This window comes from Pongo pygmaeus, chromosome 5 (genome assembly GCF_028885625.2).
Source record: "Pongo pygmaeus isolate AG05252 chromosome 5, NHGRI_mPonPyg2-v2.0_pri, whole genome shotgun sequence".
NCBI classification, from domain to species: Eukaryota; Metazoa; Chordata; class Mammalia; order Primates; family Hominidae; genus Pongo; species Pongo pygmaeus.
The window spans coordinates 114,543,219-114,568,024 of NC_072378.2; the positions used below are offsets into that span (position 1 = coordinate 114,543,219).

The window sequence follows — 24,806 nt, forward strand, 5'->3', positions numbered from 1 at the left end:
GAAATGAAAAATAAAACCACAACGATATACCATATACATAAACCAGAATTTTTTTTCGCACAACATAGATAATATCCAGTGCTGGCAAGCGTATGAAGTAAGTGGAACTCATATATTGCTGGTGGCAGGGTAATGTAGTACAACTACTTTAGAAAATTTATTTGTGGTTTCTTAAAAAGTTAAACATATGATAATCACTTAGCAATTCCACTCCTAGATATTTACTCAAGAGAAAGGGAAACATGTGTCTTTAAAATGTCTTGTACAAGAATGTTCATAGCGGCTTTATTTTTAATCACCAAAACCCAGAAATAACTCTTATGATCATCAATGGGAATACAAATAACAAATTATGGTGTATTTGTACAATGAAATACCACTTAGTGCTAAAAGAAAGTCAGTTTTGGATACAGACAACAATATAGGTGAATCTGAAAAAGATTATATTAAGTGAATAAAGCTAGCTAAAATTCATATACTGTTTGATTTTATTTACATGAATAATTACACAAGAATCTATGTTGAAAGAAATCAGAAAAATAGTTGCTTAGAGAGGTGGAGATGGACTGAACAAGGGACGATGTTCTGAGTGATGGAATATTTTTTTTCTTTTTTTTTTGAGTTGAAGTCTCACTCTTGTCACCCAGGCTGGAGTGCAGTGGCACGATCTCGGCTCACTGCAACCTCCACCTCCCGAGTTTGAGCTATTCTGCCTCAGCCTCCCTGAGTAGCTGGGATTACAGGCGCCTGCCACCAGGCCCAGCTAATTTTTATATTTTTAGTAGAGACGGGGTTTCATCATGTTGGCCAGGCTGGTCTTAAACTCCTGACCTCAGGCAATCTGCCTGCCTCGGCCTCCCAAAGTGCTGGGATTACAGGCGGGAGCCACTGCCCTGGCCAGAAGTGTTTTATATCATATTTGGGAAAGTTTTTATTTGAATATTTGCATTTGTGAACAATTATTAAATTGTATATTTCAACTTGCATTTAGCTGCATAAAATTTATCTTAATTTAATAAACAATAGCAAAAATTCATCTGCTTAACATTTCTCTTAATTTAATAAACAAATAAAAAACTAACATCAATCTCCTGTTAAAAATGCCATGATCTTGCAGCAAACCACCATGGCACATGTATACCTATGTAGCAAACCTGCAAGTTCTGCACATGTATCCCAGAACTGAAAGTAAAAAAAAAAAAAAAAAAAAAAAAAGGCTATGATGGCTGTGCCCATTTCATCCAGTCAAAGCCAAACAAAATAAATAATAATTATCTTGACAACTCTGCTCTGGTATATTTACTAAAAAACAAAACAAAGCAAACAAATCTTTCTCCAATAAGATTTAAGAGAGAATTGTTCCCTTTAATTACATATGCATCTGGTACCACTTGGAAGAAAAAAAGGAAGAATCAACAATAGCATAATATTTACTTTATCATTTTGGGAGCAGAAATGTCATATGAAGGTATATACACTCACCCACATACACCTTTTCTTGATGAAAAACTTAAATTGGAGCTTAAAATAGCACATATCTGGTTTTTTAATGAGAGTTTTAATTTTATAACCTTCAGTCAAAAAAGTGTCCAATATCAAGAAATGTTTTCCAGATGGATTCTCATGAGGCCCTTGGATCCAGGTCATTCTCTCTCAGTTCTGCAAATTATTCCACTAGATCTTCTGTAACAACTATAACCTTAAGTTCCTTCCTTCCTTCCTCCCTTCCTTCTTTCTTCACTCCCTCCCTCCCTTTCTCCCTCCCTCCCTCCTTCTTTACTTCCTCTCTCATTCCTTCCTTTCTCCACCAAATATTTATCAAGAGATATACTGCAATACTGGGAAGATTAGAAATATGTGGTTCCTACCAATGAGGAACTCAAGATAAACGAGCAAAGTAGATATGTAAATATACACTTATACCATAAATTAATATTTGTAAAACAGATGTGTATGTATATATATATTCTAATCACAGTGGAAATGACTAACTTTGAAGCAAGTGGAAATCTGTTGGGCCACTTAAAAAGGAATATGACTAAACATCATACAATGCACAGGACAGTCTCCGCCTTCCACTATGACAATAAATTATCATGTCTAAAATATCAATAGCATTAAGAATGAGAAACTGTATGTCATTTAGACAGTTTGTTAGAATTTTCTGATTATTTTTCTTCTGTATATGCCCCAAACCTCTCTAAATCATTCCATATTTTGTTTTGCTGGTGAGTGTTAATATTTTATCTTTGAATATTTTGTAGTATCTTCTTTATGATCAAGGGATATGTAGCTAGAGATGAAAAAAATTTATTAATGCTTGGATAGTTCCTCACTATATATAAAGCCTTCTCACAAGATATTTCACAATGTACTACTGAGGACAGTAAACGTTTTATAAGTGAGAGGGCTGTAGCTAAGAAAAATCACAATAGTTTACACATTCAGGGACTTTAGATTGAAACTGAAGTCTTTTGATTCCAAGTCTCATTCCCTTTCCACTGTTGTCTTTGAAATTCCAGGTGTTAGCGAATTTAGCACTGTACTAAGAAATTTAAAAAAAAGAGTTAAGATGACAGAATACACCTTAGTTTCCATTCAGAAATTATTATCTTGTTCCAAATCAAAAGAGAGTAAAATGAAATAAAAATTAACTACAATGTCTGTACTGTTGACTGGAAAAGTTGCTATGAAGTTGGCGGCACGCCGCGGTGGCTCAAGTCTGTAATCCCAGCACTTTGCGGGGCTGAGGCGGGTGGATCACTTGAGGTCAGGAGTTCGAGATCAGGCTGGCCAACAAGGTGAAATCCCATCTCTACTAAAATACAAAAATTAGCCGGGCCTGGTGATACGCACCTGTAATCTTACGTACTTGAAAGGCTGAGGTAGGAGAATCGTTTGAACCCAGGAGGCAGAGGTTGCAGTATGCTGAGATCATGCCACTGCACTCCAGCCTGGGCAGCAGAGTGAGACTCCCTCTCAAAAATAAATAAATAAATAAATAAATAAATACACTGGCATAATTGACAAAGTATAACTATGGTTCAAATATATGGATTATAATCTGATTTTGATAGTATATAGTGGTTATCAAATATAATTTCTTTGTTTTTAGGAAATACACACTGAAGTACGTAGGTGTATTAGTCTATTCTTGCACTGCTATAGAGAAACAGCGGAGACAGGGTAATTAATAAAGAAAAGAGGTTTAATTGATTTGCAGTTCTGCAGACAATACTGGAAGCACGGCTGGGGAGGCTTCAGGAAACTTACAATCACGGCAAAAGGCAAAGAGGGAGCAGGCACATCTTACATGGCCAGAGCAGGAAGAAGAGAGAACAAAGGGGGAGGTGCTACACACTTTTAAACAACCAGATCATGTGAAAGCTCATTCATTATCACGACAACAGCAAGGGCAAAATCCACCCCCATGAACCAGTCACCTCCCACGAGGTCCCTCCTCCAACACTGGGAATAACAATTCGACATGAAATTTTGGTGGGAACACATATCCAAACCGTTTCAGTAGGGGTAAAGGGCCATGATGTTTGTGACCCACTCTAAAATTGTTTAGAGTGAGAAGGGTAAGACAAATATGGCAAAATGTTAAAAACACACAAAATTAGGCAGAGGGTATAAAGGACTTATTTGTAATATTTTTGTAAACTTTTTGTCCAAATTTTAAAATTATCTCCTAATGGCAATGAAGGCTCAGAAAGGGACAAGTATTTGTGTCTACTAAATGACAAGAAGACATTATGATAGATATTTGGGATACAAAGATGGATGATTTCAAGAAGCTGTGAGGCTTGTGTCAAAACAGCAAATTAAACAGAAATTACAAAATGGAGTCACAAGTGCTATAGCCTAAGTAGCACTGCTCTGCCTTTTCCTAAGCAAGGCTGCATTCTCTTCATTCATATGACCTCCCAAAGGAGAGTAGAGGATTCTCCACTTTAGCACGTTGCCTTGGGCTTTAGCCTTGTCCGTTATTCCTGGTTGCTATTTTCCCTAGGAGGTGGAACGTCAAAATGGTCACATCCTCAGCCCATTGACTTGTTTTTACTCAGCATGTGACTTGCGTTTGCCACAGGAGAAGAATCAAGATACATAGCATAAAATTATGATTATGGGGTGTATTCTTCCAGACTTTTGACACCAATTGTACTGTAACTTTTACTACCTGACACTGAGAGAACCATTCTGTTCTTTAGAACAATTCTGGCATCTCACCCAGTGTTTTCAATAGGGCAGGAGAGAGGAATGGCTTAGTAAAGGAGCATATCAGAATTTCTGTCTACTGGAGAGAGAAAATGTGGTGCTCCTACCCCTATCCATATCTGCAATCACTGTGCATCAAGAGAGGTATTGCTGATATGGTTATGGGAGAGAGAACATGCAAAAATATATATTGAAACTCACTGATCTAGCCTAAAATTCTCATTTTATAGATAAGTAAACTAAGACCCACAAAAGTAAAATGTCTTTACCAAGATTATTCAACTATTAGGTTGAACTCTGTGAAATTAAAACTTTTACAGGTAAAAAATTTGTCTGATATTGGTAATTTCATGTGGTCCAAAATAATAATGGCATCATGGTGAGAAGCCTGGTCTTCGTATTTCTAGGGAAGATACTTCCTAGTAGACCATGCCTTTTGCTTGCGATAGAAAGCAAAGTACTTTCTGGAAGGTTCTTCAGTGACATGTCCTCTGTTTAATTTGAACATTTCCATTACAGCCCTCACATCTGGCCACACGCATTGTGTAGAGCACAATTTCAGGAGGCACTTTTTGCATATTCTACGACACTACAATACAATCAGCAGAATCATTATCTTACATTTGAAAAAAAAATATTACTCTTTTGAACTTGTTTCTTTTCCTAGGTATCTAACACCAATATTCACAAATTATTTCTACAACCCTTTTTTCATTCTATTCTACCCTCTAAATCTCTTCAGACTTCTTCCTTTTTGATACTCTTTCCTCACTATCCCTTGTGGCCTGCTCATTGCCTTTCCACTGGTAGCTTGTTTCACATAGCTCTATATGTTTCCCTTCCTCCAGACTGAGGATCGTCTCATATTCCCTTACTCTTTTCTCCTTGATCAATGTCATCAAAGTAATTCCTCACTCCACCTAACTTAAATTTACAGATTAATTCATTTATATAAGATAGCTCTTGTCTTAAGTGCAGAAGCAGAAACACAAAGCAAGTCACATAATAATGGGATCACTGTGTTTATTTTTTCCTTAGATATTTTTGAATATGTAGATGATTGGATATGATCTGAATCATATTTGAAATGCTTTTCTTATTTTATTTTTATATATATATTGGCTGGACTGATATGTTTCAAGATAGTATTCTAGAAGAAGTGAGGGAGAAAGGAAAATATACAGTGTGGTCCAAAAGAGGCAGGGTCTAGAAAAATACTGAAGAAACTTCATTACGTGGAAGAAAGATCAGCAAGCATTCAGGGCCTTTAACTCATTCTTGCAACAGCTTTCATCCATAGCTACGATGCCCACATTAGCTTTAGCTCAGAGACATCCATGTCCCTGTTATTCATCTCTAATTCTGACATACATTCTCATATTTAACTTTGTTTTGGGTGTTCAAATGGTATTTAAAAAAAAAAGTAAGTAATCTTGAGTACAATTTTGATCTTCTATCTTCTGTTATTTCTGTATTTCACTCTATTTCTGGGTTAAACCACTAGAATTTTTTTGCATCAAAAGTAGGACCAAGTTGATGTTTTATTGATTTAGAAATGCTATGCTGTCTCAGACTTTACATGCTATGCTTTGACAGTCTGACTGCTGGATGCTGGATGGCAGCACTAAGCCTTCATAACACTCTCGGTGGTCAAAGGGTTACAGCTCTTTTGTTGCTGCTGTTTGCTTATCATTTTTTCCTGACTAGGAAGTCAATATAAATAGATACGTATATTTTATTTCAGGTTACAAACTACAGACTGGAAATCATTTTGTAAGATATGGTTTATTCATTTTTCTTTTTTTCTTCCTCTCATCAAGATACAGCATAGATAACAAACATTTGGAAAGAATGAGCACTGGAAAAAGAAAATAAGCATAAATTGCATAATATTATGTAAACCTGTCCTTGTGCATTGCTAGCTACTTTTATGATAACTTTTGTTTTAGTCCATGAATTTATTAGAATTTACTAATTGGATGTTCAGTTCTAATGCTTTATTTTTATCAGAATTTTACCTATGTTTCATTCACTATGGAAAACATGCTTTCTTAAATTTTCTACTTTAGCAGTAGGACTCAAAATGCCATGGGAAAGGAAAAAGAATGCCGAGAAGGACATTGCATAAAAGGAGATTCCAGCTGGCACATTGTTCAATAACATATAGATTAAGATGACCAGACATACTGTCTTGTCTATACCAATTTCAACTCAATTCACTTCAGCAAATAGCTTTTTAATGTTCTAAAAATTATAAGAGATTGGACTAGACCCAGCAGGAAATAAACAGATGAGTATACTTCTCTTAAATAGTTTAGTTGAGGTTGAAAGAGGCAATAAGACCTATACATAAGTAACAATAAGAGGCAAGAGTAAAAATGGGTTTTGTTGAAGAGTTACCAGTGCAGTGCAGCAATGTGAACAGGCCAAATAGGAGATGTCATTCCTTTAGGGCCAAGAGGGTTATTAAACCTTCATGGAGGGAGCTCTTTTTGAAGTGAATTTTGCAGGTGATAAAGTTTTTAAAAGTGGAATAAGAAGGAAAGTCATTTCAGGAGGAGGGAAAAGTGTGAACCAAATGCAGTTATAATTTGGAGGGCAACTGGGGGCTTCTGGAGGCTTTTCATAGATTTTGGAGTAGTGAGTTAGAAAAACTATCTTGACAGTGATGTGGAAGACGAAGTTCAGACAAACATGTCAGCAGATCCCATAGGATTCTGTGGGTCTGGTCTTTTCTTTTATTCTCTTCTCTTTTCTTTCTTTCTTTTCTTTTCTTCTTTTCTGTTCTCTTTTCTTTCTTTTCTCTTCTCTTTTTTTTTCTTTTTGGCTTAGGTGAAATGTAACAAAGGCTTAATAAAAATCTCTTTAAACAACAAAAGGGAAGTTACCACTGATCCCACAGAAATAAAAACAACCATCAGAAACTACTATGAACAACTCAATGCACACAAACTAGAAAATCTAGAAGAAATGGAGAAATTTCTGGACATACACAGCCTCCCAAGACGTAACCAGGAAGAAATTGATTCCCTGAACAGACCAATGACAAGATCTGAAATTGAGTCATTAATAAATAGCCTACGAATCAAATAAAAGCACAGAACCAGATGGATTCACAGCTGAATTTTACCAGAAGTACAAAGAAGAGCTGGTAACATTTCTACTGAAACTATTCCAAAAACTTGAGGAGGGCCTCTTCTCCACACATTCTATGAGGCCAGCATCATCCTGATACCAAAAGCTGGCAGAGACACAACAAAAAAAAGGAACTTCAGGCCAATATCCTTGATGACCATTGATACAAAAATACTCAACAAAGTGCTTGCAAACCAAATCCAGCAGCACGTTAAAAAGTTAATCCACCATGATCAAGTAGGCTTCATTCCTGGGATACAAGGTTGGCTCAACATATGAAAATGAATAAATGTGATTCATCCCACAAACAGAACTAAAAACAAAAACCAAAAGACTACCTCAATAGATGCAGAAAAGGCTTTTGATGAAATTCAACATTGCTTCATGTTAAAAACTCTCAACCAAGTAGGTATTGAAAGAAAATACCTCAAAAGAATAAGAGCCATCTATGACAAACTCACAGCCAATATTATACTCAATGGTCGAAAGCTGGAAGCATTCCCCTTGAAAACTGGCACAAGACAAGGATGCCTTCTCTCCGATTCCTAGCCAGCATAGTACTGGAAGGCCTGGTCAGAGCAATCAGACAAGAGAAAGAAATAAAGAAATAGGAAGAGAGAAAGTCAAAGTATCCCTCTTTGTAGACGACATGATTCTATATCTAGAAAAGCCCGTAGTCTCTGTCCCAAAGCTCCTTGATCTGAGAAACAACTTCAGCTAAGTTTCAGGATACAAAATCAATGTAAAAAAATCACTAGCATTCCTATACAACAACGATTCCTATACAACAACATCAGCCAAGCTGAAAGGCAAATCAGGAATGCAATCCCATTCACAATTGCCACAAAAAAGAGTAAAATACTTAGGAATGCAGCTAACCAGGGAGGTGAAAGTTATGTACAATGAGAATTACAAAGCCACTGCCCAAAGAAACCAGAGATGACACAAACAAATGGAAAAACATTCTATGCTCATGCTCATGGATAGGAAAAATAAATATCATTAAAATGGCCATACTGCCCAAAGCAATTTACAGATTCAGTGCTATTCATATCAAACTACCAATTACATCCTTCACAGAACTAGAAAAAACTATTTGAAAATTCATGTGGAAACAAAAGAGAGCCCAAATAGCCAAGGCAATCCTAAGCAAAAAGAACAAAGCTGAAGGCATCAAATTACCCAACTTCAAACTATTCTACAGGATTATTAGTAACTAAAACAGCATGGTACTGGTACAAAAAGAGACACATAGACCAATGGAACACAAGAGAGCCCAGAAATAAGGCCACAAACCTGCAACTATCTAATCTGCAACAAATCTGACAAAAACAAGCAATGGGGAAAGGATTACCTCTTCAATAAATGGTGCTGGGATAACTGGCTAGCCATATGCAGAAGAATGAAACTGGACCCCTTCCTTACACCATGTACAAAAATAAACTCAAGATGGATTAAAGACTTAAATGTAAAACCCCAAACTAGGAAAACCCTGGAAGAAAACTTAAGTAATACCCTTCTGGACATAAGAACAGCCAAAGATTTCATGACAAAGATGTCAAAAGCAATTGCAACAAAAGCAAAAGTTCACAAATGGAATCTAAGAACAACTGCATAGCAAAAGAAGCCATCAACAGTGTAAAGAGACAACCTACAGAATGGGAGAAAATTTTTCAAACTATGCATTCAACAAAGGTCTAATATCCAGCATGTATATGGAAACACATTTACAAGAAAAAAATCAACCCCATTAAAAAGTGGGCAAAGAACATGAACTTTTCAAAATAAGACATACATGTGGCCAACAAGCATATGAAAAAAAGCTCAACATCACTAATCATTAGAGACATTCGAATTAAAACCACAATGAGATATCATTTCACACCAGTCAGAGTGGTTATTATTAAAAAGTCAAAAAAAAAAAAAACAGATGCTGGCAAGTTTGTGAAGACAATGAAATGCTTATACACTGTTTGTGGGAGTGTAAATTAACTCAACCATTGTGGAAAGCAGTGTGGCAAATCTTCAAAGAGCTAAAAACAGAACTACCATTTGACCCAGCAATCCTGTTACTAAATATATACCCAAAGAAATATAAATCATTCTATCATAAAGACACATGCATGTATATGTTCATTGCAGTACTATTCACAATAGCAAAGACATGGAATCCACCAAAATGCCCATCAATGACAGATTGAATAAAGAAAACGTGGCAGACACACACCATGGAATACTATGCAGCCATAACAAAAAAGCAATATCATGTCTTTTGCAGGAACATGGATGGAGCTGGAGGCCATTATCACTAGCAAACTAACACAGGAATGGGAAACTAAATACCGCATGTTCTCACTTATAAGTGGGAGCTAAATAACGAGAACTTATGAACACAAAGAGAGGAACAACAGACATTGGGGCCTACCAGAGGGTGGAGGGTGAGAGGAAGGAGAGGAGCAGAAAAAATAACTATTTGCTACTAGGCTTAGTATCTGGGTGATGAAATAATCTGGACAGCAAACCCCTGTGACACAAGTTTACCTATGTAACAAACCTGCACATATACTCCTGAACCCAAAAAGCTTAAGAATATATACATTATATATATATATATATATAAACATATATGTGTGTGTGCATATATGTCTCTTATACATATAAAAAGATCTCTCTCTCTCTCTGGACCCAAGCTACCAACCTACTTATTTACCCTGATGCGTCTTGCTATATACTAAGACAATTGGTAAAATCTTATCAAACTCTAGAATTTGAACAATGGACACAGAACTAGAAGTGGAAAAATAAAATGGCTGGAAAGAAACAACACTATGAGAAAAAGGCTTAGGGAGTAAACTGAGGGATAATTGTGTAAGGAATATTTCTCAATTCAGTTTTTGGCCTGTATAATTCTGATACCAAAACATGAAAAAGACAGTAAAAAAGAAAATTATAGGCCAATGTTGCTAGTGAACATGGGCTAAAAAATTCTAAAAAAGAAAATAGTAAATGGCACCCAGTTATGTATAACATGAAAAATGACCAAGTAAGGTTTATTCCAGGAATGCAAGGGTGATTTAATATTTGAAAATTAATCAATGTAATTTACCACCTAACAGAATAAAGGTAAAAACCCATATGATCATCTCAGTAGATGCAAAGAAATATTTGATAAAATTGAACAGTCATTCACGATAAAAACTCTCAGCAAATTAGAGATTGAAGGGAACTTTCTAAATCTGACAAGGGATATCTATAGTTCAGAAGCTGTTGTTACAGGCACTTGGATAGTATTTTCAAGAAATGTTGGGGAAGGGTGGCCTTGAAGCCTGACTGAAAAGGAGTGAAGAGTTGGGTGACTCAGTATGAACTCCCCCCTTCTTTTTCGATAACAAGTCTTGATGATGGGAGAAAAAGGAGAAAAAGGGTGATAGTTCCAGAAGAATATTAGGAGAGATGTTTTTTATATTTTATTCATTTTTGTTATTTTGGAAATGGGGAGAAATTGAACTATTTATCATTCCCTAAATAAACCATGTATTTTTGCTCCCTATGATCTACATGTTGTAAAGGTCTGGGTACTGGCAGGAAAGAAACACAGACCTATAGTGTTAAATCTGGAGAAGGCTAAATGTAGGGACTATTTAGAAAGGTGTGGGGAGAGGAGAGGGAAACCAACAAAGATCACTGAGGTGCGTATTAGCCAGCAATACTGGAAAGCTGTTACTGCCTCTAGACCTGAATTTGTTACTGGAAACCAGCGAGAGTAGTAGCCATGAGAATTAGGTGACCTGAAAAGATAAATAACTTAAACTGTCTTTCTTTTCACCTTCCATTATCCTGCGTGTGCCTACCATTGGCTGATCCCAGCAGAAGCTGGTGGATAAGGAAGCCTGGGTAATGCAGTTCCTACAGGCCGTTCTTCCAGGTTATAAAGAGGTGGGCAGATGAGGAATCTATAGAAGTGAATGAAGAATAACTAGCATCATATGTCATTCTCTAACTATAATGTCCTTCCTTACTTTTTCTATCTGGCAAAATCCTGATTACCTTCCAAGGCTCAGTTCATGAGTAACCTATGTGGATTCACAGTGCTTCCAAGCAAAGACCATTGGTCTCTCTTCTATTTGCATATATGTATCTGTGACAAAGAATGTTTATTGAGTACAAATATGTGATAGACACAGTAATAACCTGCATTATTAACCTTATTTTTTCATATAATATTGTAAACTAGATAGTATACCCCTTTAATAAGTGAGGAAAGCTAGACTTAACAGGTTAAGTAATTAGTCCAAACTTACAGAGCTGGTATTGGCAATTATTTTTACCTTTCTAAAAATTGATACATAACAGTTGTAGTATTTATGGGATACATGTGAAATTTTGGTACATGCACACAATGTGTAATAATTAAATTTTGGTATTTAGGATATTTATCATGTCAAACATTTATCATTTCTTTGTGTTGAGAACATTTGAAATCTTCTCTTTTAGTTATTTAAAAATATACAATAAATTATTGTTAACTATAATCACCCTACTATGATATAAAAGACTAGAATTCATTCCGTCTGTTTATTTGTACCCATTAACCTACCTCTCCTCATCCTCCCCACTTCCAAACACACACATTCTTCCTAGCCCCTAGTAGCTATCGTTTTACTCTCTACCTCTATGAAATCAACTATTTACCTCTCACATATGAGTGAGAACATGCAATATTTGTCTTTCTGTGCCTGGCTTAATTCACTTAAAGCAATGACCTCCAATTCCATCCATGTAGCTGCAAATGGCAGAATTTCTTTCTTTTTTTATGGCCAAGTAGTATTCTATTATGTATATATACCCAATTTTCTTCATACATTCATCTGTTAGCAGATGCTTAGGTTGATTCCATATCTTGGCTACTGTGAATAGTGCTGCAATAAACATGGAGAGGTAGTTAACTCTTTGATATAATCCTTTCCTTTTCTTTGGAGTAATAATAGTGGGGTTGCTCAATTGTATGGTAGTTTTAGTTTTTAAAGAAGCCTCCATAATATTTCCCATAATGGCTGTACTAATTTACACTACTAGCAACAGTGTAAAAGTTCCCTTTTCTCTGAATCCTCACCAGCATTTTTTATATTTTGTCTTTTTGATAATAGCCATTTGAACTGGTGTGAGTTGATATCTCATTGTGATTTTAATTTGCGTTTCCCTGATGATTCGTGATGTTGAGCATTTTTTCATATACTATCGATTATGTTTATGTCTTCTTTTGAGAAATGTCAATTCAGATCCTTTGTCCATTTTTTAATGGATTAATAGCTTCAAAGTTTCATACCTTCAAAACTTCTTTATTGAATCGCTTGAGATCTTTGTATAATATAGATATTAGTTCATTGTTGGATGACTAGTTTGCAAATACTTTCTTCTGTTCTACCAGTTGTCTCTTCACTCTGTTGACTGTTTCCTTTGCTGTGCAAGAACCTTTTAGTTTCATGTAGTCCCACTTGTCAATTTTTGTTTTTGTTGCCTGTGCTTTTGAAGTCTTAGTCATAATATCTTTACATAGGCCAGTATCCTAATATTTTCCCCCTATATTTTCTTCCAGTAGTTTTATAGTTTCTGGTCTTTTTTATAGTAAAAATTTTCTAGTCTACATCTAAGTCTTGAATCCATTTTGAGTTGATTTTTATATGTATATGGTGAGAGATAGGGGTCTAGCTTCATTTTTCTGCATATGGATATCCAATTTCTCTAGTACCATTTATCAATGATGGTGTCTTTTCCCTAATGTATGTTTTTGGCATCTTTGTCAAAAGATCTTTTGGCTATAAATACGTGGATTTATTTCTGGGTTCTCTATTCTGTTTCATTGGTCTATGTGTCTGCTTTTATACAAATATCTTGTTGTTTCTGTTATTGTAGCCTTGTAGTATATTTTGAAGTCAGGTTATGTGATGTCTCCAGCTTTGTTGTTTTTCCTTAGATTACTTTGTCTATTCAAAGTGTTACGGTTCTATACAGATTTTAGGATTGCTTTTTCTATTTCTGTGAAGAATGTCGTTTGATGGAGATTACATTAAATCTGTGGATCACTTTGAGTAGTAAGGTAATTTTAACAGTATTCATTCTTCTGATGTATGAAGATGATGTATGTTTTCATTTTAGAGCTGGTATTGGCAATTTTGAGGAGTTCATACTGGCTCCATCACTCTATGTTCTTCTGGTGCTTTCTATACAGCCTAAATATAGCACCTACCAATCATGTTTGTTGAAATTTGAGCAAGAAAAACATTCACATAGCAAACGATCTCTGAGTGTCACCAGGAAAGCACTTCATTATGGAGCTTTCATCAGCAGTAAAGGGTGAGCTCCTCTAACACAAGGGATTTTGGCTAGGGTTTAGACCTGGGATCTGTCCCTGTAAAAAACAGAATGACAGCAAAGCATGGAGTCAGAGTTCTAGTATATTAGACAGGTATGTTTCTGTTGCAAATAATTCTATTCAAAGTGCAGATGGTCCCTGACTTATGATTTTTCAACTGTGTGATGGTGCAAAAGCACACACATTCAGTTGAAACTATATTTAAAGTTCCCACCAACCATTCTGTTTTTCTCTTTTAGTACAATATTTAATAAATTACATGAGATATTCAACACTGTAATATAAAATAGGCTTTATGTTAGATGATTTTGCCCAAATGTAGGCTAATGTAAGTGCTCTGAACATGGTTAATGTAGGCTAGGCTAAGCTATGATGTCCAGTAGGCTGGGTATATTAAATGTGATCAATTTATAATAAGTTGATCAGGATGTAATCCTATTGTAAGTCGAAGAACGACTATAATTCAAATCCTACTTAACATAGTTCAAGCAAGAAAGAATGTGCTAACCAATATAGCTAGAAAGAACAAAGTAAATCTAGCTTTAAAAAGATCAATCTAACGGTTCAAGAGTTCATCCCATACCTTCAAAGCTTCTTTTTCCTCCCTCTCTCTCAGCTTTGTTTCAGTTTTCCTCATCTTTTGGCTCAATTTTTCCTACTGACAAGTTCTCTCTATTGCCACTGGCAGGCTTAGATTTACATGGCCCTGTTTTAGCACACTCAGTTGAAAGAGAACTTGTTTCCAATATCCATTTATCAGTTTAGGGGAAGGCCTCTGTTTGTCTCTGTTTGTTTGTTAAACACATTCTCTAGAGTTAATCACTGTGATAGGAAAATTGATCATGATAAGTGGTCACACTTGCATTACACATCCATCACTAAGAATGGGAAAAGTAGGAATTGTAGGATGTTAGAAAAACATGGAATTTAATGAAAAATATGCTACATGACTCCCCAAAATAGCTATTGCAATCCTTATCCAATCTTCCTATCAAATCTATATTCACATTAAATGCATTCTTTTTTTCAAATCGTTCTTTGTTTTTAGTTTGTATTCCAACTTCTCCAGTAAGTTTTTAACCATGAAATAATTAGCATGAGTCTAATCAACAGAACACAAGTAGAACAATGATATTTTTGCCTTTGTGAAAAATCTTTTTCACCATGGTTAATTCTATACGGATTATCTATATTTACCCATAGCATCACTCTCTTAAAAGCACAGGAATCATTTTATATTTAAAGATGTGTTAAATTAGTCTGAACTTTTTTTTTCAGGGTACTCTCAATCATAAACATGTACCTGACAACCAAAATTACTTTTCTCTTCTGTCTACTGTATTGATAGTTTTTAAACTTTTTGGGTCAATAAGACTTTGATGAAAGCTGGGGACCTACTCCCTAGCATATACAAACTAGCAGGATTTTAAAAATAGAATCCTGGGGAGCTTATAGATCTCTGAAGCTTAATTTATAATTAGAGGAGAGCAAAGTAGAGGCTCAGATAGTCAGTGCCTTAGCTAAAGATTGTGCAGTTTCTTCTGCAGGATTTATTCTGCGAGCCTTGTGAATATTTTAACAGAGGTGAGGCATTGTCAGATTTGCACTTTAATGAAATAATTTTGTTTACAGAGGAGAAATGAATTTGGAGTTATGGGAAGGGCAGGTACCAGAGAGATCAGTAAAGAGATTGATATTAATGTATAGGAGGTCAAATAGGCAAGATTTTACAGTTTACTGGAAGTGAGGGTTAGGGTAGGAGAACTCTAGGATGGAGCTCAAAGTTTCCAGATGGACTGTGGAGGGATTAACTGCTAACACAAATAATGGAGGAGGAGCAACTTAGGGAGTTTATGATAAGCTCTATCAAACTGGAACAACTTAAGGTACACATGGGACAGTTGGATATACAGGGTATATGTTTACGATGATAATCTGGAATCTTCATGTAGAACAGTGGTTCTCAAACCTTAGTATCCATCATAATCATTTAGAGAGCTTGTGAAAACAGACTGCTGGGACCCACCCCCAGAGTTTCATTCAGTCAGTCTGAAGAATATGCATTTCTAACAATTTCCCAGGTGATATGGATGCTGCTGATCACACTGAGAAACAATAATGCAGATTTCTATTCTTTTGGGTTTCTGTCCAACTCTTGCTCTTCTTGTAACAGTTTCCTTTCCAATCCCCCAACTTTCTTTGGGAAATTCCTCCTCTCTTACTCCAACCATTCTATTCTTGTTTGTCTGCATATATGTATTCATGTGCGACTACACATGGAGAACATATCTGCATAGAAGAGGATGAAGCCATCACATAAAAAGGAGTTTGAAACAAGGAACTAAAGGAAGAGAGAAACGAATAAAAATGAAAACAAGAAAAAGAGAGACATGATGATCTTTGTATCTCAGTCCTCTCTGAAGCTGGCACTAGCTCTTCCCTTTCCAATTACTTGAGCAATAAATTCTCTTCCTTTCTTAAGCTGGATAGAATGTGTCCTTGTCACTTTCAAAATAAAAGTCCTAATGTATCATGTTTTTAATTTGTTTAAAAGACTTTTTAAGATCCTGGTTTCTCCTTGTTACAGCTACTTTCAAGCAAGTTGATAAATGTTCTTTCTCTAAAAAAATCTGGTAATAGTCACATATTCCCAAACCAAAATAAAATCAATGTAATCCGAATTTTATTTGCATACATTAATTTGTGTTCTTCTTGCTACAATATGTGATGTGGACCATGGCTGAGTATAAGGCATTTTCTTGATTTGATTATTCTAACATAAACACCAATCTAGTTAGAAACATAGATGTTGTTAGAATCTGCCATAGTATATGTGCTGGCATGGGCAGTGTTTAATAGTTTCTGCTCCGATGGTGGTGTTGTTATTGTTATTGATTTTTCAGGGAGACATTCAGGTCTCTATCTTGTAGTATTTTGCAAGCAGCACTGATTAACATGTACAGCTGCTCTTACCATATTTTCCTGTAGTACAATGAAATTAATGGGAAGGAGACCACCTGAGGCACATTAATTAATAGTTAAGAGAAAAATTTTAACCTATTTGCCCTCTCCATTTCTCCAACTGGATAGATAATAGGTTTCCGTTAATCAAATTTACTGTGCTGCAATGCCATATGCAATGTGAATTACCTTCCTGTTGGGAACCCAGAAAGCTTAGCATAACATGCAAAACTCCCAGATAGCACCAGATTTTGTTCTTTTTTTTTTTTTTTTTCTTTTTCCCTGAATTCTATCTCTGGTATACCTTGTGTATGTAGAGAGATTTTAAATCACCTGGTTTTCTGTTATAAAAGGAAAACATTCAGATTGATGATGACCTGAAAATATTTCCCCGCTCCTTAAATTACTGACTGTGTGATACGGTTAATCTTTCTCTTTACTGTTTATGGTCTCCCCAGTGTCTCAGTGACAGTTAAAAAAGAAAGATGGATGCTCAATATTCATCTTGCTCAGACATAACATTTCTAATGCTAAGAAAAAAGTAGAATATTACCTTTTGATGAGACCTACTATTCAAGTGACAAACGTACCTTAACAATGTACTATTACTAGATGAAGATAATAAATTACATTTCACTTATTCTCAAGATATCATACTAAACAGAAGCTTTGGAGGGAGGGGTTATTTTATATCCACAGTGAAAAACAAATCAAGGATTAGGTATAAACCCTGTAGCTGTTATTCCCTAGTTACTTTATTAAATTACAGATGCGTGAAGCTCTACCAGGCCTATTTAATTTGTGCCCGTGGCTTCTCTTTAGGAGTGAGGACAGATAGTGCACATTTCCATGATGTAGCATGAACAGGACCTTATTTCATTTGTTAGTTGAGTGGAACTTAAATGGAGTTTTTTGGAAATATAAAACAGACTTTCCCACTGAGCTAACCTCATTTTCTAGAGTTCTAGTGTTGCCCTCACCATATGTTCCATTGCATTATGACAAAGATATCCAACTGTTGAGGTTATTTCTGTTTCTAGTAAATAGATGCTAGTTGTGTTTTAAAAATTATCTATAAGAAAGTTAAATTTTTCAATGATGCAATTATCAGTACTAATTTAAAACAGCCTTTCATTACCTAAATTTAAGTAGAAGAAATGGGAGGTATAAAAGAGAAGGATGGGAAGGGCACTAGGGGAAGGCTAGAAAAGTAGATTGGAAGGAGAATATAAATTCTAGGCTAAGGAATTTGGAATCAATTCCAATACTGTGGAGGACTCCATAGAGCAGTTGGCCTGAGTCTCTAGATATCATTGCAAATTCGCACTTAAGCCATAAGTGAAGGTTTCTTTGAGAACCCCACTGCCAGCAACATTACAAGGCCTCACCCCTGATGTGAGAGTTGGAGTTTCCTCCAATTCAGCCAAAAGATTACTTCATTTCATATCCCATGTTTTCACTCAAATAGCCCCTCCTTCCATCCTCCTGCCAACCTCTCTCTGGTATATACAGAAATTGCTACTGTAAGCCAGCTTTCTCATGCAGAGGCTCTCACAATTTTTCTCGTAAATATAATATACCAAAGCAACATACCTACTTTTTAAAGATTGTGTATGTGCAAAATGTACAGGAAGAGATGTGTAAGCCCAGTGATTAGAAGCAGGAGTTCTAAAGTCCAAATGCTTTGGTTCAATTTCATGTTCTGATAATTACTTGCTGTGTGACCTTGAGAAAGTTATTTGACCTCTCTCAGTGTTTGTAAAAGGAAGATAATATGTGGGCCCCATAGAGTTATTTTAAGAAGTCAGTAAGTTAATACTCATAAAACACTTCAATAGTGCATAATAAAAAGTAGTACTCAATACATTTGTAAAATATTTCTATAGGTGTTGGGCTGATTAAAGTCCTAGTCAGATAATGTGAAAAAAACAAGGTCTTTGTAATCAATCAAATGTGGTTTCAAATTTTGGTTCTGCTGATACCAGTCATGTAAACTTAGGTTTCTCTGAGCCTGTCTCCATATCATAAGGTTGCTCATAGGCACATTTTGGCTTCAAGTAACAGACCACACAACTCTAAATCACAAGTTAGGAAAGATATTACCTTGTTTAATGAACAGCCCGGAGGGATAGAGGTACAGCATGTCACTCTGACTCTCATTCAGCCCTTTTTTTGGTCAACTTTCTACTTAATTTGGCTCTTCTTGTGGTGCCAAATTGGTGGCTGGGGCTACCTGGGCAAGATGCTCTCTAAGAGAGAATCTTAGCCAATGGTGAAATACCAGTTCTTCCCTTTACTCTTATGAGTCATTTTAGGATTTACAATTACCCTTACACCAATAGCAATAGCCAGACAAATCTGAAGCTGACCAGCGCAGACTAATTAGAATTCTCCTTTGTAGTGGCACGGGGAGGGGTTGTGGTAACCTGAATAAAATCAGGGCTCTATTTGGAAAGAGGAAGGAGGAAATGAATATTTCATGGTCAACCAAGTATGTCCATCACAATTTGTTTTGAATATTAAATGAGATAATGCAGTAAAATATATAGCATGGTATCCAGCTGTTGCACCAAAATGCTAATTCCTCTTTTCTCTCTGTTGCAAGTTTCTGATTCATAAATACTTTTTAAAATTAAACTGAGGATTTATCTGGCACTGGTGATGGGTTAGTCAAGAAAATGAGGGGGGTGCGAAGCTAGAAGGAGAGACTTAGGATGAGTTAGAGCAAATGAAGAGGTTATTATAATAGTTCAGATAAGAAGTAATAAACCCCTGAGCCACAGTGGTAACAATTAAACTGGAAGACAGTGATAAATGTGAAAATATTTGGAGCTAGAATTTATAAGGACTGTTGACTGATTGGTGGTAGGAGGTGGTAGGAGAGGAAGTACCTCTAAGATTCGAATCACGTTGCCGGGGAGAATGTCAATATCTTTAATGCAGAGTTGAGAAGGGCTGGTTTGGGAGGAGTGGGATGTCTTTGGTTTGTGGGATGTTTTGAATTCAAGGTTGTGGTGGAATATTCAGGCATGTAAATCATAGGATTCTTAATTCAGCGTGGAGACACTGCACCTTTTGGGTCATTCAGATAGAGGTGTTAGATTTGGTGAAATTTTAGGAAGGATTGTGTACGTCATATAGGAGACAGTCAAAAAAAGAAACTTTAAAAGCAGCTAAATTTGTAGGTAGAAGAGAAAGAGGGATCAGTCAAAGACACACAGGTATAGCACAATGATAGTGGCTGTGGAATAAATTATTTTAAGCAAATAAGGGATCCAACAGTGTTAAGTGGTGCAGATGTTTCAAGGAGCTTACAAATAGAGAAAAGACACAGAGCTTTGTGATTAGAAGGTCACATAACAGTTCAATAACATCAGTAGTCAAAGTAAACAAATTTGGAGTTATTAAGAAAAGACTGCAGGAATAGTTATTCTTTCAAAAATTTGGTGGTAAAGGGAGAGGCATAGGGTGGTAAGGAGATCATGCAGCAAGGGTGAGGGACTCTTGTTTTCATTCAGATTCAGAAAGAACTGAGAATATTTGTTGGAGAAGAAGCACAATCAGTATGAGAAAAAGTGAGAATATGAGAAAGTAAGAGAGGCAATGATAAAACATCTTACTTTTATGAATCCATTTTTTGAAGGTAAAGCCTGAATTGTGGGATGTTAAGTAGCTTGCACAGCATCGCACAGCTAAAAAGTGACAGGGCCAGGAGATGAGTCCATGGATGATAACAAACTCCATACTCCCTGCTGTACTGCAATGCAAGCTCCTGGAGTATAGGAACGTAAGGGGGTCAGAAGTACCAGCGAAGAGAGAGATTCACTTTGGCAAAGGGGAAGGGCAATTCTTTCTCAAATCCAGCACAAAGGAAGGGAGAAAATAAAGGTGGGGAAAACGTTGAAATGGAGGAGGAAATCGAAAAGTACAGATGGGAGAGCCTTAATTTGCTCATCAGAGCCCACTCTTCAGAACACAAGAGGCAGGATTTCTCAGCCTTAAGAAAATAGAAACATTTTCAAATATATGTGCATAGCTTTCACCACCTTTCACCACCCATTAGGCTCAATTTAACAGTTGTTACATGTGAAGTTTTTCTTTTAATAAACAAAGCTTTGTTTTATATCTTCAGAAAGAATTTGAAATCCATAAGAAAGGCATGTAATGTAACAGTTATAAATATTCATAGAGTAAATGATCAGGCCTATTAAAATTTGAAGTTGGTAAATCATTGTATACATGGCTTATCATAAATTACCAGTGGTATGAAGGGATACTATGATAATTGCTGCCTTTTTAATACTTCCTTTTACCTGAGAACCCTACTTAGTCAGCTGGGCATTTTGCATCATTGCCTAAGGGAAGAAAAAGCCAGCCAAAAGCAGAGAAAACAAGAGGTTAATTCTTAATTTTTGAGGTTTAGCACTCAAAAAGTGAATATAAAATTTGGATAATACAAAATGCTCAAAGTGATGTAAAGAATAGTAACATTTTGCCCCACCTGTCTGCCACCAGGGTTACCTGCCAGACTAGGTGACCATTTGACACAGGTAGGGGAGGAGAGATGAAAGAGGCATCAGGAGTGAGTAGATGCTGTCGTCCCTAAGAAACCAGGATCTGTGGATGTAATGGGAGCAAACCCACAGAGGTCTGAAGATCAAAGAGCAGAGGACACTTTTCATGGACCTTCATTTCTTGGAGAGGAAATTCAGGCTTAGTATACACAGACACAGAAATACATATCTGAACAGTGTATCTAGACAGATCAACCTACAATTGACTTAGAATTAGTTTCTTGCACTCCTCTGGGGTGTGAGAAAAATAGAGTGATTCCTGCATACAGGAAAGCCACACAAAAAAGGGAAATGTTCATGGGAGACTCAAGTGAGTTTCCCTCGGTCTCAGCCAGAGAGGAATTGCAGGAGTTAAACAAGAGGAAGAGAACCAGTCCTGAAGAGGACTGAACACCAGGGATGATTCCGGCATGGATAAACGATGAGTCTGGATAGAAGTGCCTACCTTCCTTCCTCCGATAGTTTAGTACTAACTGAATGGCTCAGCCATCACTCCCCTTGTGAATATTGGTGAATATACACACAGTAACATACTTGCTTATGAATAACTCATACAATAACAACAAATTCATAATTTTCATAAGTTTTTGATTTGGTAAGAATTTATATTTCATTTTAACTCAAATGTCTAGTGCTACCTTGAAATTCAACAACAATACCTTGTTAGCAAAAGAGTTCCTAACATACTGTTATTTGTCATACAATGTCTTAAATAGAGTAGAAAAATCCTCATATACATAGATGAACTAGTGTATTTTTAACCAATAAGTGAAAACTGTATAAAATTCTTCTAAGGGCATTACTTAAAAATCAGTGGTAATCAAGATAGAGGGAGAGTGTACTTAACAGAATCTTTTATCACCTACCATTTTGAATTGTTTTTTAAAACTGTTCCACGTGGGTAATTATTTTATTTCCCAAGAGAATTGTGCTTTGTCCAGGGGAAAGTTTGGGTCCTACACAGCAGTCTAAGTAAACAAAACAACTGCATTCAAGGGGAGCTTGAATAGGAGATGCTGAAACCCCCAAGTTTGCCCAAGTTAACACTGACAAAAGGAAAACACGAATGGCCTTAAAGATGGGCGCAAAGTTTGGAACAGGAGAGCAATGCAGTAGGGAAGTGCAAAAGTTTGGAGGAATATTCATGGTGGAGAGTCTCCCTTAGGTAGTACTCCCTGCAGAGTGGAGAGATGGCCCAATGGGCAGGGTATTAGCACACTTATGATTTAGACCCAACAGAGCATGGGGTTACAGATCTCAAAGGTTTCCATTAAAAATGATTTTTTATTGGAATAAAACAACTGGATTTTACATACAAATTAATCTAGTATGGTAGAAAGATCTCAATATTTGGAGGGAGAAGGACACTGTTTGAATACCGACCCAGTGAAAACAGATTTTAGGACTATTTTCCTGATCTGTAAAATGAAGAAATTATACATTTTCTACCTTGTAGCATTACTTTGATGATCGTTAATCGAATAAGAATATATGAGACAATATTTTTGTAGTGTTATAGAGTTCATTGTATAGTGTATAAAGTCTATTGTATCAAGTGTTATACAAATATTAATTATAATTATTTTTGAAGTTGCAATTTTAAAACTTTTCTAACTGCCTTAAAAATGAAATGTAAGAAAAAGTGTATGTGTGCATGTGTATATGTGTGAATAACAGATAACTATTTATAAATCAATTATCCAGGCCAGGTGCAGTGGTTCACGCCTGTAGTCCCAGCACTTTGGGAGGCCAAGGCGGGCAGATCATTTGAGGTTAGGAGTTTGAGACTAGCCTAGCCAACAAAGTGAAACCCCGTCTCTTCTAAAAATACAAAAAAGAAAAATTAGTTGGGCGTGGTGGTGCATGCCTGTACTCCCAGCAACTCGAGAGGCTGAGGTATGAGAATTGCTTGAACCTGGGAGATGGAGGTTGTAGTGAGCGGAGATCGCACCACTGCACTTTAGCCTGGGCAACAGAGCAAGACTCCACCTCAAAAAAAAAAAATCAATTATCCAAACATGTTATTTTATTAATCTGTATCCCTTTATGAGAGGAGAGGCTAGTGAAAGGAGGATCCCCAAATCCCTGGAACTGACCCACAGGCCCACCAGACCCAGGAGCTACCCATACTTTCATCCCTGTCTCCTCCCACTCCTAGGATCCCTTCAGCGGATAATCAGCTGGGGACTTACACCCCTTTCCCTCACAATTTAGTGTCCTTTTTCCTGCCTCCCTGCCTTAGCATTCGCTTTCTTTTTGCCTTGAGTGCTTCTCTCCGGATTTGTATTCATTTTCGAAGACCTGCTCAGGCATCACCTCCTCTGCAAAGCCTTTCCTCATCACCACTGTATTTTCCTATTACCTATAATGACTTCACTTATGCTCAATTTTTCTGTCTCAGAAAAATGGAGTCTCCTCTGGGATGCTTTTCTGGCTCTCTTTGGGGTCTGGGCCAGAGCTCCTCAGGGACAGAAATTGCACCTAAATGCTTTTTTGTTTGCTTTTTTGTTTGTTTTGTTTTGTTTTGCTTTTATTTTATTGTTTATATATATTTTTATTGCACTTTAAGTTCTAGGGTACATGTACACAACGTGAAGGTTTGTTACATATGTATACATGTGCCATGTTGGTGTGCTGCACCCATTAACTCGTCTCTTTACCAGAACATCAGCACCAGGAAAGGCAGGACTTGGTTTTTATTTATTGCTGTATCCTGGGAACAGCAATGCCTGGTATATTGTAGGTGCTCAATAAATATTGATTATGTAGTAGGTCATAGGAAGAGGTTGATAGTTGCAATTCTTGACTGATATGAAAATTTGCTATTTTCCATTTTAAGAATTCAGTGTACTACCATATATAGTGGTAAATATAAATATATTACATTTCAGAACAATGGTGACTTTCTGTGTTTTTATGGCAAGGAAATAATATTCAAACTTATTGGGAATAAAAATGGGCGAATAAATGGGTGAATAAAAATTTGTCCAGTGACTTTGCTGCAATAGATGACCATTATACACTGCGACTGCCATGATCTGTTCAAAGCCATAACAAGTCAGAATATAGACCACACCAAGAGTTTTCTATTAATAAAGTAAAATAAATAGGAAACAATCTTGATAGTTTAAATAAAAATTACTTTTTAGGCTGATCTAGAGAAGCATTCCGCAAAAATGTGCTTTGATCTTGAACTATCATGGATAATTTCTTTAATATTTCACTTAATTTGTTCCTTATGAGTTTTAGACTTGGGATAATTTTTAAAAAAGTCACATTAATTCTTTTCAGAGAAACTACCATGTGCTTTATTGAAGTTTGGAAAGTTTGTTTTTCAGATCTACTGCCGTGTGCCATATCATTAGCCTCAGTTGTCGGGACAGCACTGATCTGATGTGAGTGTGAGGACCAATAAACTCTTATCAAGTGCTGGCAATTCCATCAAATAGTGCCCACTGCAGCTCAAAGAGAAACTGCTAAACTGAAATTAATGCTTATGTTTCTCTTCCAAGCAACTAATTTCATTAACAAAATTAGATTTC

The 24,806-nt window shown here is 36.2% G+C and overlaps 1 long non-coding RNA gene across 1 annotated transcript in view; it reads right to left on the reverse strand.

Annotated features, from left to right (window-relative positions):
• Nucleotides 1-1,956: 1,956 nt before the first annotated feature.
• The window catches only part of LOC129039178 (uncharacterized), a 68,003-nt gene continuing 45,153 nt past the window's right edge, over nt 1,957-24,806 (reverse strand). Inside the window, exons 4-5 of the long non-coding RNA XR_008503279.2 lie at nt 13,604-13,765; nt 1,957-2,540 (exon numbers count right to left, since the gene is read on the reverse strand). This is a non-coding gene — a long non-coding RNA (uncharacterized LOC129039178). The remainder of the gene's footprint in view (nt 2,541-13,603; nt 13,766-24,806) is intronic.